The 15,133-nt window shown below is 45.0% G+C and overlaps 1 protein-coding gene across 10 annotated transcripts in view; it reads right to left on the bottom strand.

Annotated features, from left to right (window-relative positions):
* HDAC7 (histone deacetylase 7) overlaps window positions 1-15,133 on the bottom strand; it is a 247,300-nt gene that overhangs the window by 199,044 nt on the left and 33,123 nt on the right. The gene's annotated exons all lie outside the window — the stretch shown is intronic.

The following is a 15,133-nucleotide window of genomic DNA, read 5'->3' as shown; positions in this document are numbered from 1 at the left end:
AGTGAAATGATCGGAGGGGGCCTGGGAAACAGAAAGATGTTCAGGAACAAGGCGGGGAAAGAAGGCTATGCAACAGCATTGGCTGTGTTTTTCTAAGGCCAGTGCGCGTGTGAAAACAGCACAGGGAATGTTTTCCTTGGACAGCCTGGATGTGAACCTCAGCTGAGCCATACAGGGGAGAGAATATCCTACTTAGTGCTGGCTCTATCGGGAACCCACTACTGTAGGATTGGGAAATAACTTCTACAGGATGTAAAACACAGGGGGCAGATCCTCAGCTGGTAACTTCAGTGCCCAGCTGCTGAGAACGTGGCCCAAACTCTCTCCTCCCAGAGAACAGAGTCCGACTTGCTGAGATGCCCAGGACATTCAGAACCAACTGGTCTCCCCTGCTGGCTGCTCCAGGAGAGGATCAGGGACTGAATGGGCTGCCTTCTTGCCCTTCAAGGTGATGTCCCATGAGGTCAGTGGTGTGGCACATTAGCAGTCCAGGAATCTGTGCTGTTGCTACCTGAGCTGCACCTATTCACCTATTTTCCACCTCTCTCTCTATTCATGCCACTTGCTTAGTCCTTCCTACTTTACCCACCACTGTGATACCCTGCAAAGCCTCAATCCAACACCATTCACCACCATGACACTGACTCAAAATATGTTTAACCCACCCATCCTCCCCACAACCTTCCTTCACTCACTCACCCACCCCCTAGACTCAGAACTGTAGCCTCTCTCCCTTCCCTCATCTTGCTATTTAGCAAATCCCCTCCCAACAGAGCCCTGCCCCAAACACAACCAAAAAGCCATAGGTGGCACTAAAATGCTGTTCTCTCTGAGTGGGTGTCCTATCCCTCTTCCCTGCCTGTTAGACTGTGAGCTCTTCAGGGCAGGTGTTGTGTTTGTACACTACTGTGTTTGTATAGCACCTGGAACAATGTGGCCCTGGTCTCAGTTGGCCCCTAGGCTCTACTGAACTAAACAAATAAATACAAAGAAATAAACTTAGCTGCGTTTGGAGATGTCAAATCTCCTACAAATTATTTGTACTTTGTATGATGCAGGCACTGGGTAAGCCGCTTTTTGCTTTCAAGAACAAAGGTTACACTCAGCGCTGGATCATCAGAACAAACCCAGATCCTGATTCTTTCTAATGCTTCACAAAAAACAAGGTTGGACATAGTTCTGTGGCAAGGAGGGAACACAGGAACAGGAAGAACATGGTGGAGACCAGAGATGACTAGCTTGTATTCTACAGCATGGTATCCCATGACCTGTGTGTTTAGTCAGAACAACTTAGATTTCAAATATCCGATCCTTGCACCATGGATTATTTAGAAATTTGTCAAATCATCTTGGATAATGAACCAGTCAGAGGATCTTGTGATCCACCTGCTGGCAAACCAAAAGCAGAAACATAGGTGATGGCTTCCAAATAAAGTGATCTATTACATATTATTTAGTCAGCTCTGACTCAAAACTGCCAGACTGTGTTATGCAAACTGGCTAGGAAACAACACAATCACTTTCCCCTGAGCTGGCTGAATACCGCCAGCAATTAGCCGTCCAATAATAACCACTAGCAACAGAAGCTGACAAATGTATCCAAGTAATGCTAAAATTCACTTGCTATAAAAACACTTGGAGCTCACGATATGCCATCAGAAAAGCATAGAACAATGAGAACTGCCATCCTAGATCAGACCAGGGTCCATCTAGGCTAGTATTCTGTCTCTGGCAAAAACAATGAGAAGTCCTTGTGACACCTTAGAGACTAACAAATTTATTTAGGCATAAGCTTTCATGGGCTATAACCCACTTCATCAGATGCAGGAAGTAGAAAAATTCAGTAGGCAGGTATAAATATACAGCACATGAAAAGATGGGAGTTGCCTTACCAAGTGCGGGGGTCAGTGCTAACGAGACTAATTCAATTAGGGTGGATGTGGCCTATTCCCAACGGTTGACAAAATCCATTAGCTAGAGGTCAGTTCATGCCACAAAATGGAGGATATCTATCCTTTGCAATGCTCTGCTTATTTTCATATTTCTTAGTCTAACACTGGATAGCCTCATTGTCCATGTAAATGATGAATTCTATTGAACCTTGCTACGCTCTTTTCTTCAGTGTCACCTTGTAGCAGTGAGTTCTACAGGCTAATTGTCAATGTGTAGAAAAAGTGATTAGCTATGCATTTTGCCTCCTTATAGTTCAATTTAGTGTCCCTTGTTCCTGTATTAATAGGGCAGCAAAATAATGTTAAGGTTGCAAAGTCAAACACTCAAATTGGGGGTGCAAGATTTCAGGTTGCACAGACCACATTAATTTAATCCTCTTGTGTGCATATGCATTACGATAGTCTTTAATTGCAGGATCAGATACTATTTATTTAGGACTTTTGTAGTCAGGTGGCCACTTACCAAGCACCCGTTGTGGTCAGTCTGAGGTTCCCTGCTACCAGTTTCTCCCATCTCTAAAGCCCCATAATAACTCACAGTGCACAGGAATTAGACCATTCCCTTCCAGGGCTCCCACTTATTGAGTCCTACAGACAGGCCCTCCAGGGCTCAACCCCAGTTCAGTCATTCCCCCCACCTTTAGGTAGGCAGTTCCAAGCCCTTTTCCCCAGAGCTAGGTCCTAGTTCAAAGTTTCAGGCTTTACCCAGCTGGAGCTCAGCCTTTCCGTTTTCTGGCTTCCAGGCCCTCCTCCCAGTCAGGTCTCTAGCAGGAGCTGGGCCAAGTACTGCCAGACTTTAATTGGCTGAAGCTTGGCCTGCCTCGGCCCTCTCATTCTGGCTAATAGGCCCAAACCCTTCTCTCAGTCAGGGTCTCAAGCAGGAGCCTCCTGCTCACTGCAGCTCCTCATTGGCACATCTTGCCCAAAGGTACTTTTCACTAACACTCTCAGACCAGGCTCACCTTGCCCCCACCCTAGAGCCCTGCACATGACTTTTTTTAAAAATCCTACTCCTACTATTATGGCAGCAAGATCCAGCCCCTTCACTGTAGCCTCTTGCAGCTCTTTATAGGGTGATCACCCTGATGTGGCTCATTCTGTAATCAGGGTTGGCTACCTCCAGCCCAAAGGGATGAGCCACCCTGTTACAACTGCTTCCCCATCTGGTGCACAAGATGGCTGGAGCACGGGAAATGAGGTAGCTGTTCAATAATTCTTTCTGTCCTCATCATTCATTGTATGGCCTGTTGCTTTGTTTAGGCACCACGTAAACCCTGCACTGAATACAGGGTTATTAATTGCCTTATGGGATTTTCTATGGCACACACCATTAATATTTGACCTACTTTCAAATATTAAGTTTATCCTCACAAATTCCTTGTGAAATAGGAAAGTATCATTATTCACATTTCACAGATGACGAACTAAAACACAGAGAAATTAAGAACCACATTTGCAAAATGTCCCCTAATTTTGGGTTCCTCCACTCCAGGGCACCCAATTCTAGAGGCATAGGGTCTCCTTTTTTTCAGAGTACGTAGCTGTTTACAGCACTTTATAAGTTCAAAGCATTGTACAGATGTTAACTATTTTGTCCTCACAACACCCCTGTGAGATAAATAGATTCATATTATCATTCAAATTTTGTGATGGGAAACACACCGAGAAAGTGACTAGACCAAAGTCACAACTGAGTCAGTGGCAGAGCCAAGATGAGGAATCTGGAACTTTAGATACCAAAATCTGTGCTTACTCCACCAGACCACACTGTCAGAAGATCCCATTGACTTTGTTTGTAGTTGTGACTGCTCAGAAATCCTGGAACTCAGGCCCCAGATATCTAATGCTGGGCACCCAGAAAATGAGAAACACACAATTAGGGTCTCTGTTGAAAGATCTGATTTAAGTGACATGCCCAGAATCACACAGAAAATCAGCATGAGAACCAGGGATAAAACCAAGTTCTCCCAGAAAGCATTAACTTGTTTTTACTACCCTTTTACTTCTCACAGTCCCTTACATCATTCTGTACATACCTTCCAACAGGTAGGCCCTACAGCAAAGGTGGCTTGTGTCCTGCAGACAACAACCTCACTCCCTACACAACTCTAATTCATTCCATGAGCACAAGGAATTCATGCTGTACAACAACTGAGGTAGGATCCTGGGGGAGAGGGGAATATTGCGTAATCATGGAATACTGTGGTCCATATTTAGAAAGGTATTAAGGTGCCTAAAGATAAAGCTTGTTGCTTTTGAAAATCCCACTAGGCACCTAGCTGGATCTTTAGGCACCTAAATACCTTTGTATAGTATGTCTGGCCCGGAGGAGCCCAAGTCTAACTAAAAGAGACTTAGGAACTGAGGAGCCTGTGTCACATTTGTAAATGGGACTAGGTCTCCTATGTCACTTAGAGCTTTTGAAAATTGTACACAATAATAATCCACATACAGAAGGGGACAGAATTATTAGGGTTGCCGTGTGTCTGGTTTTCGATCGGACCGCCTGGTCGAAAAGGGACCCTGGTGGCTCCAGTCAGCAGAGCTGACTGGGCCATTAAAAGTCTGGTTGGCCACCCACAGCGGGGCAGGAAGGCTGCCTGCCTGGCTCCATATGGATCCCGGAAGTAGCAGGCATGTCCCTCTGGCTCCTAGGTGCAGGGGCAGCCATGGACGTTCTGTGCGTTGCCCCTGCCCTGAGCACCGGCTCCGCAGCTCCCATTGGCTGGGAAGTAAGTGCCGTCTGAGCTGTATCCCACACCTCCTCCTGCACCCCAACTCCCTGCCCCATCCCTGAGCCCCCCTGCACCCAAACTCTCTCCTAGAGCCCAAACCTCGCACCAGCCCTGAGCCCCCTCCTGCACTCCAAACCCTTCAGCCCCAGCCTAGAGCCCCCTCCACACTCCAATCCCTTGCTCCAGCCCGGAGCCCCCCACCCCACACCCAAACTCCCTCCCAGAGCCCACACCAGCCCTAAGCCCCCTCCCACACTCTGAACTCCTTGGGCCCAGCCCCCTCCTGCACCCAAAACCCCTCATCCCTAGCTCCCCCATAGAGCCCGCACTCCCAGCTGGAGTCCTCACCCCATCCTGCACTCCAATCCCTTGCCCCACCAAGGAGCCACCTCCTGCACCCTGAAACCCTCATTTCTTGCCTCACTCCAGAGCCGGCACCCCCAGCTGGAGCCCTCAATCTCTCCCACACCCCAAATCCCTGCCCGCAGCCTAAAGCCCCCTCCCACACTCTGAACCCTTTGGCCCCAGTCTGGAGCACCCCATACCCCTCATCCCTGGCCACACCCCAAAGACCAAACCCCCAGCCAGAGCTCTCTCTCACCTCATCCCACACCTCAACCCACTGCCCCAGCCCAGTGAAAATGCACAAGTGAGCGAGGGTCAGGGAGAGACAGTGGGGGGGGGGCCCTCAGAGAAGGCGCAGGACATTGGGGCAGGGCAGGGGGACAAATATGTGATTTTCTGCAGTCAGAAAGTAGGCAACCCTAATTAAGGTTGCATGCTTAATTCTGACATTTCCTAACTCTTGAATGCTAGACTTTGCAACCTTAATGACAGATTTTAGAGTGTTAAAAAAAGAGAGAAATTCTCATTTAACTGTGAATGCCAGACTCACTGGGTAGAGGCAGGTTTGGAAGTCATGGGAATGGCAGCACATTTCCAAATGTTGATTCAGTGCGGTCACTGAACATCCCCTGAGGATCCCAACAATACAAACCCCATTAGCAGGGGACAAAAGAGAAAACAAAACACTACCAGAAAAATCTTTCCAAAAATGCTTCATGAAAAGTGAACACTCAGCAGAGCTGAGCTTCCTGCATAGTAAGAGTTGGCCTGCAAGTTAACAGGAAATCACTGCTTCCTGCCTGCAGAGGAAGTGCCCTATCTAGTGCCTCTGACAAAAAACAAACAGCACTTCAATTAAACAAACAGAGGGCCCAAATCTTTAACAGCTCTGAGGCCTGGGTCAGCTCCAGTGTTAGGGAAATGAGTCCAAAAATAAAAAGCTTGTAACCTTGAAAAAGGCCCTTATCCTGTTCCCTTCACACTGCTGTTCCTTCCACTGCAAATGCCCAAAACCAAGAGGAGTCTGGGCAGCCTTGTTTTTCAATTCATGAGGTCAGTGCTTTGTCTCCAGGAGAGCACTGAAGCTAAATACACCAATTCACACTGGCTGGGGCACTGACCCGCAATGTTATTCCCAATTTAAACAATAGTAGGCTCATAGAGATGGGGGGGGGAACCCCACTGCTTGCAACCAGAGCTGAATTTAGGCATCAGCCCTATAGGGCATGGGTAGTCTATTTTTTGTCAAGGTCAAATTTTTTTGGACAGGGTCCAGAGGAAAAAAAATAACAGTAATGCTAATAAGTAAATAAAAAGATTTTGGGGGTCTGTTCAAAAGCATCTGGCAGTCTGGATTTGGCCCACGGTCTGCCTATTGACTACCCTGAAGTCTTCTGAAGTCACCTGATAAGGCCAGAATCTCAGCTTTCATTTAAAAGTTAGTTTCTATTCTAGCCCTCATGGCTGAGAATAAAAGTTTGAAAACATGATAAGCATCACTGATGCAGGGAGGTCTGCCGGGAGTGAATGCATACAGCCTGAAGGAGAAGTAGCTCTATGAGGTGTCATCTGCCCTCTGAATCTCAATGGGATATTAATTCCAAGACTCACTGCTCTGAGCCCAGCCCCTGCCACACCAGCCAAGAAGAGGTCTCTGTGTGTGTCAGTAGGAGAAGGCTGCAGCTGGCCTGTCTGCTGCCACCCCAAACCCCCTGAAGCTGGTACACCTCAGTCACTGGGATAAGTACTTGGAAATCTCTTACTGCCACCCCTACCTCCAGGAGAGCAAAGGGACTTCCTCCTGCTCCCAATGCAACTGCCCCTACCACTCATAAGAATGCCCATACTGGGTCAGACCAAAGGTCTATCCAGCCCAGTATCCTGTCTACTGACAGTGGCCAATGCCAGGTGCCCCAGAGGGAGTGAACCTAACAGGTAATGATCACGTGATCTCTCTCCTGCCATCCATCTCCACCCTCTGACAAACAGAGGCTAGGGACACCATTGCTTACCCAACCTACCTAATAGCCATTAATGGACTTAACCTCCATGAATTTATCCAGTTCTCTTTTAAACCCTGTGATAGTCCTAGCCTTCGCAACCTCCTCAGTCAAGGAGTTCCACAGGTTGACTGTGTGCTGAGTGGAGAAGAACTTCCTTTTATTTATTCCAAACCTGCTGCCCATAAATTTCATTTGGTGACCCCTAGTTCTTATATTATGGGAACAAGTAAATAACTTTTCCTTATTCACTTTCTTCACACCACTCATGATTTTATATACCTCTATCATATCCCCCCTTAGTCTCCTCTTTTCCAAGCTGAAAAGTCCTAGCCTCTTTAATCTCTCCTCATATGGGACCTGTTCCAAACCCCTAATCATTTTAGTTGCCCTTTTCTGAACCTTTTCTAATGCCAGTATATCTTTTTTGAGATGAAGGGACCACATCTATATGCAGTAGTCAAATGTGGGTGTACCATGGATTTATATAAGGGCAATAAGATATTCTCCATCTTATTCTCTATCCCTTTGTTTAATGATTCCTAAAAACCGGTTTGCTTTTTTGACTGCCGCTGCACACTACATGGACGTCTTCAGAGAACTATCCATGATGACTCCAAGATCTTTCTCCTGATTAGTTGTAGCTAAATTAGCCCCGATCATATTGTATGTATAATTGGGGTTATTTATTCCAATGTGCATTACTTTACATTTATCCACATTAAATTTCATTTGCCATTTTGTTGCCCAATTTGTCGCCTTATTTTTGAGAGATCTTTTTGAAGTTCTTCACAGTCTGCTTTGGTCTTAACTATCTTGAACAGTTTAGTATCATCTGCAAATTTTGCCACCTCACTGTTTACCCCTTTCTCCAGATCATTTATGAATAAATTGAATAGTGTTGGTCCTAGGACTGACCCTTGGGAGACACCACTAGTTACCCCTCTCCATTCTGAAACTTTACCATTTATTCCTACCTTTTGTCCCCTATTTTTTAACCAGTTCTCAATCCATGTAAGGATCTTCCCTCTTATCCCATAACTTAATTTACGTAAGAGCCCTTGGTGAGGGACCTTGTCAAAGGCTTTCTGGAAATCTAAGTACACTATGTGCACTGGATTCCACCTTGTCCACATGTTTGTTGACCCCCTCAAAGAACTCTAATAAGCTATTAAAACATGATCTCCCTTTACAGAAACCATGTTGACTTTTGCACAATTTTATTCTTTACTATTGTTTCAACTAATTTGCCCGGTACTGACCTTAGACATACTGGTCTGTAATTGCCAGGATCACCTCTCAAATCCTTCTTAAATATTGGCGGTAGCTGATTTAAAGGACAGGTTACAAACCATAGTTAATAGTTCCGCAATTTCACATTTGAGTTCTTTCAGAACTCTTTGGTGAATGCCATCTGGTCCCGGTGACTTGTTACTGTTAAATTTCTCAATTAATTCCAAAACCTCCTCTAGTGACACTTCAATCTGTGACAATTCCTCAGATCTATCACCTACAAAAGTCGGCTCAGGTTTGGGAATCTCCCTAACATCCTCAGCCGTGAAGACTGAAGCAAAGAATTCATTTAGTTTCTCTGCGATGACTTTCTTGTCTTTAAGTGCTCCTTTTGTATTTCGATTGTCCTGGGGCCCCACGGTTGTTTAGCAGACTTCCTGCTTCTGATGTACTTAAACATTTTGTTATTACCTTTTGAGTTTTTGGCTAGCTGTTCTTCAAACTCCTTTTTGGCTTTTCTTATTACATTTTTACATTTAATTTGGCAGTGTTTATGTGCCTTTCTAGTTATCTCACTAGGATTTGACTTCCACTTTTTAAAAGATGCCTTTTTATCGCTCACTGTTCTTTTACATGGTTGTTAAGCCACGGTGGCTCTTTTTTAGTTCTTTTACTGTGTTTTTTTAATTTGGGGGTATACATTTAAGTTGGGCCTCTATTATGGTGTCTTTGAAAGTGTCCATGCAGCTTGCAGGGATTTCACTCTACTCACTGTACCTTTTAATTTCTGTTTAACTAACCTCCTCATTTTTGCATAGTTCCCCTTCCTGAAATTAAATGCCACAGTGTTGGGCTGTTGAGGTGTTCTTCACCTTTGTTCTTCTTTGTCAGGCTTGACAAAGCCCTGGCTGGGATGATTTAACTGGGACTTGGTCCTGCTTTGAGCAGGGGGTTGGACTAGATGACCTTCTGGGGTCCCTTCCAACCCTGATATTCTATGATTCTATGATTCTATGATTCCCACCACAGGTATGTTAAATGTTATTATATTATGGTCACTATTTCCAAGTGGTCCTGTTATAGTTACCTCTTGGACCAGATCCTGCGCTCCACTCAGGACTAGATCGAGAGTGCCTCTCCCGTTGTGGGTTCCTGTACCAGCTGCTCCAAGAAGCAGTCATTTAAAGTATCAAGAAATTTTGTCTTTGCATTTCATCCTGAGGTGACATGTACCCAGTCAATATGGGGATAATTGAAATCCCCCACTATTATTGTGTTCTTTATTTTGATAGCCTCTCTAATCTCCCTTAGCATTTCATCGTCACTATCATTGTCCTGGTCAGGTGGTCGATAATAGATCCCTACTGTTATATTCGTATTAGAGCATGGAATTACTATCCATAGAGATTCTATGGAACATGGATTCATTTAAGATTTTTACTTCATTTGACTCTACATTTTCTTTCACATATAGTGCCACTCCCGCCTGCCCGTCCCCCCCCCTTTGATAATAGCCCACCTTAATTGATTAGTCTCGTTAGAGTGGGTATGGCAACACTCATTTGTTCATGTTCTCTATGTATATATATCTTCCAACTGTATTTTCCACTGCATGCATACAATGAAGTGGGTTTTAGCCCACGAAAGCTTATGCCCAAATAAATTTGTCAGTCTCTAAGGTGCCACAAGTTCTCCTCGTTCTTTCATCTGTAATGAGTGCATTTCAGCTGAGAGTCACACTTTGGTGTCTCCTAATCTGAGTTTGAGCTCGGGCCTTTCAGAGTTTGTGGGTCTCACCTCTCTTGAATTTCTATAAAATGCTGAGAGCTGTGATATTCCTCACAATGTTTCTCCAGCAGAACTGGAGACAATCCTTTCTCTAGTAAAATAGAAGAAAGCAAATTGATTCTATTTACCAAGAAGAGTAAGTGGAGTGGTCTGGGTAACTATGGGCTGGTTAGCCTGACATTGATCCCAGGAAAAAACATCGAAAGGCAGTTTCAGGATGCAATCAGAAAAGAGTTAATGGATGGAAGCATAATTAATTATGCTTTTATAGGACAAAAGGTCTTGTCAAATAAGATCAATGTATTTTGATGAGATTACATGGATGGTTGACTGAGGTAACTCTGTTGGCAGAATATATTTGGACTTCTGACTTAGTCCTGCATGACATTTAGATGAAAACAAGATATCGGTACACAAAAATAAATGCAGAACATATTAAATGGATTAAAACTTGTTAACTGAAGTACTTGTAAGTGGGGAATCATAATCCAATGGAATGTTTCTAGTAGGGTCCCACAGGGATCTGTTTTCGGCCCATCACTATTCAACATCTTTACCAATGATCTGGAATAAAATAGAAATTCACTGCTGGTAAAACTCACAGGTGACACAAAAACTGATAGAGTAGTAAATAATGATGAGGAGAAGTTAATACTACAGAGATCAGGATTACGTTGTAAACTGGATTTAGTTGAACAGCTTCCAAATGTAAGGTCATAGAGCTAGGAACAAAGAATGTAGGTCATAATTATAGGATGGGGAGCTATATCCTGGAAACTGTGGCTCTGAAGAGGGATTAGAGGTCATAGTGGAAAGCAACTGAACATGTGCTCCCACTGCCATGCTGTGGTGGCTAAGGGCTTGGCTACACTTACATTTTATAGCGCTCTAACTTGCTGGCTCCGGGTTGTCAAAAATCACCCCTCGAACGCAGCAAGTCAGAGAGCTTTAAAGTTCTAGTGTAAACAGGCTCTGAGCCCAGCACTCGGAACTAATCTCCTCGTGGAGGTGGATTACCAGGAACGCTGGGAGAGCTCTCTCCCAGCACTTGTGCGTGACCACACTCGCACTTCAAAGCACTGCTGTGGGAGCGCTCCCGTGACAGTGCTTTGAAGTTTCCAGTGTAGCCATGCCCTAAGAGGGCAGCTTGAGCCTTGAATGTATAAACAGGAGAATACCAAGCAGCAGTAAGGAAGTGTTATTACCAATATATACAGCATTAGTGAGACTATTACTGGATCCTATGGCCAGTTCTGATATTCAGACTTTAAAAAGGATGTTGACTAACTGGAAAAGGGTCAGTGAAGAGCTACAAGAATGATTTTTGGTCTAGAAAACCTGCCTGACTCTGAGAACTAAAAAAGCTCAGTCTATTGTTTATCTGAAATAAATTTAAGAGATGATTTGAAAAGGGGCTATAAGTATCTACATGCTGAGAAGATTTCTGATACTAGAAGACCCTTTAATCTTGCAACAAAGGTAGAACATAAAATGAATGTACTCAAGGGACACCATCAAAGGACCTAACCATATCAGCCACACCATGAGAGGCTCATTCACCTGCACATCTACCAATGTGATATATGTTATCATGTGCCAGTAATGCCCCTCTGCAACGTACATTGGCCAAACCAGACAGTCTCTATGCAAAAGAATTAATGGACACAAATCAGACGTCAAGAATTATAACATTCAAAAAACCAGACAGAGAACACTTCAACTTCCCTGGTCACTCAATCACAGACCTAAAAGTTGCAATTCTTCAACAACAAAAACTTCAAAAACAGACTCCAATGAGAAACTGCAGAACTGGAATTAATTTGCAAACTGTTCACCATTACATTAGGCTTGAATAAAGACTGGGAGTGGATGGGTCATTACACAAAGTAAAAATTATTTCTCCATGCTAATTTTTTCCCCTACTGTTACTCACACCTTCTTGTCAAATGTTTGAAATGGGCCATCCTGATTATCACTACAAACATTTTTTTCTCCTGCTGATAATAGCCCACCTTAATTGATTAGTCTCGTTAGAGTGGGTATGGCAACACTCATTTGTTCATGTTCTCTGTGTATACATATCTTCCAACTGTATTTTCCACTGCATGCATGCAATGAAGTGGGTTTTAGCCCACGAAAGCTTATGCCCAAATAAATTTGTCAGTCTCTAAGGTGCCACAAGTACTCCTCGTTCTTTCATCTGTAGTGAGTGCATTTCAGCTGAGAGTCACACTTTGGTGTCTCCTAATCTGAGTTTGAGCTCGGGCCTTTCAGAGTTTGTGGGTCTCACCTCTCTTGAATTTCTATAAAATGCTGAGAGCTGTGATATTCCTCACAATGTTTCTCCAGCAGAACTGGAGACAATCCTTTCTCTAGTAAAATAGAAGAAAGCAAATTGATTCTAATTACCAAGCAATCAGCAGGACTTGAGAGGCAGGTACCCCAGAGTGAAAATAAAAGGTTTTCCTTTACTGAGTGTATCGTCAGAGCCCCAGTCAATAATTGGAGCTGGAGAATAACTGAACAAGGAGGCAGCCTGCTGCAGCATTTATAGTGTGTGTTAACAGGCCCTGTGACCTGCTGAATGGAATGAACATGTCTGGAATTCATTCTCTTTAACAGGAATTAAAACATCAGCACAGAGAGATGGAGAAAGTTGGCTCATTTCAAACAAAGCCCCAGGACTGCTCTGGCCTTTTCATTTCCTTTTTAGCGCAGCCAGTTTCATACTGGGGAAGGGCACTGCCCTGACCAGCCCCGGAGACTGAATGCCTTTAGCCACAGAACACATATAGCATGAGCAATGGCAGGGCAAGGTGCTCCATAGCCCAGCTGGGAGGATCCTGTGAAGGGTGAACAGACACCTTATGGCATAGGTTTCCAACTGTAGGGTGCACCTCCTTCCCCCGATGAGGTTACCAGGGGTGTGTGAGGACCTAACTGCTCCAGCTCCTGCCAAGCTGGAAAAACAAGGAGGAGGCATAAGGAGTGGCCAGTGCACTAGGTGCCTGGAAGGGCCCATTCCAGCTTGCGTACTTCTGCTGAGGCTGATGTGCATGCAGCCCTTTGCACAGTAGCTCCTGACTGGGACCTGCTGGGCCTGCCCATCCGACAGGGGGGCAAATGGAGCAGCTGTCTTGGGGCCAAGATTGGAAAGGGCCCGGGGCTCCGGCCGCCACTACCGGAGCAGTGGCCAGAGCCCCGGCCCCTTTTAATCACCGTCGGAGCCCCGGGTGGTGCGGGCCAGGCAGTGCGAACGGGCTGGCTGGAGGATGCTGACCCCCCCCCCAGCCCCACCCCTTCTGCCCAAGGACCCGCCCCTTCCATACTGCTAAGTGTTGAAAGTTACTTTCACCCCTGGACAGCAGAAAAAGTTTGGGAACTTCTGCTGTACAGGATCCAACAGCCAGACACCCCCACGGGAAGGGAAAGGGCTGGCACTAGGCCTGCGGGACAGAACACAGCCCAGGACACCACGTTTAAGGGAATGTGGACTTCTGAAAGCCAGCCAGCCTGCCGGCCGGCCTGCCTATCTTCAACACCACTTTTCTTCTCCAGTCGATTTAAGGACTGGAGCACAGGCTGATAGGGGAAAGAGGAAGCACAGGTAGGACCTGTCTCATAGGAGAGTGTGGCCACCTGTTAAAATGGCTGCCTACAATCCACCAAGCAAAGGTTTAGGGAAGAGCTCCATGGAGGGAAGTGAGGCACGCATACACTTCCGTGAAGGGACAGGCAGGACGCTGATAGAATAAGATGAATACTGTATCCAGATGAAAGTTCAGGGAGCATTTATGCTCTTCATTATTAAATTAATGTTTTTAATATTGTCATAATGATCTGAAAAAGGGGTTGAGTGGTGAGGTGGCAAAAGTTGCAGGCAACACTAGTTATTTAGGTTAGTCAAGACAAAGGCGGCTGTAAGAATAGCTGGGCAAATCACGGATTTTTTTGGTTTGTTGACAGTTTTGAAAAATCGAAAAAAAATTGTTCAGCATAAACAGAATCCAGAAAATGCCAAATATTTCCACAAATCAACAGAGTCTGTGGCTGGTCAAACAAAGTTTCATTTGACCCAAAACATTTTGTTTCTAAGCATTTTTAAAGCACTGGCATCACGAAACAGGAGGAGAAGTTGATGGCCCCCTTAAAACTTTTAGAGCAGTAGTTATTGCTGCAAGGATGTGGGAGCCAGGGGTTCCATTCCCCCCTCTGCCTGATGTGAAGCATGGATTTGAGCTTGGGTGGGGAGAGAGGTGCCCTAACCACTGGGTTATGACGTGTTTTGAGGCAGGATTTTCTCTCTCTCTCTCCTATTTGAAGCTGTTCCACTTGACTAGTCATTGGAGCGGAGACTTAAACATGGGTTTCCATCCACCTATGTGAATACTCTAACCACTAGGTTATAGAGTCATTTGCATTGTCTCGGTGTGTCCCAATGGCTATTCAAGTATTTCACACACACTGGAACAGCATCAACAGAAGCAGATGTGGAGGGTTCCCAGAGGGTGGCAGGTGATCACTGCTAAGCTACAGCAAGGAGACTTCATTTAATAAGTCAGGTTTCAGAGTAGCAGCCATGTTAGTCTGTATCCACAAAAAGAAAAGGAGTACTTGTGGCACCTTAGAGACTAACAAATTTATTTGAGCATAAACTTTCATGAGCTCACGAAAGTTTATGCTCAAATAAATTTGTTAGTCTCTAAGGTGCCACAAGTACTCTTTTTTTTTTTTAATAAAAGTGTGACTCTACCTTATAGCCTGAAGGAGCTATGTCTGACCTACTCCTGACTCCTGGCAGTGACCTCCCTCTGGCTTTCTTGCCTGAGCTCTGTTAATGTTTTCGTACAACCTGCCGTAATATACAGGAATCCTTCTTAAACCAGTTGCATAGAATATAGCGGTACCCCGACTCCAGGGGCCTGTGGCCCCTGCAGATGATTAGCAGCATGGTCTTGGCTTCTGCTCCAGGCTCTGCATTATTTTGAGGTTGGTAGCTGCATCATCATTCTTATCCTTATTAATTGTTGTTGTATTCCACTGGAATTGGGTTTTCTACTGGGTGAGAGACCACTCACTC

The sequence above is a fragment of the Dermochelys coriacea genome, chromosome 20, assembly GCF_009764565.3.
Source record: "Dermochelys coriacea isolate rDerCor1 chromosome 20, rDerCor1.pri.v4, whole genome shotgun sequence".
NCBI classification, from domain to species: domain Eukaryota; kingdom Metazoa; phylum Chordata; order Testudines; family Dermochelyidae; genus Dermochelys; species Dermochelys coriacea.
This window is presented reverse-complemented; position numbering and strand designations above follow the sequence as displayed.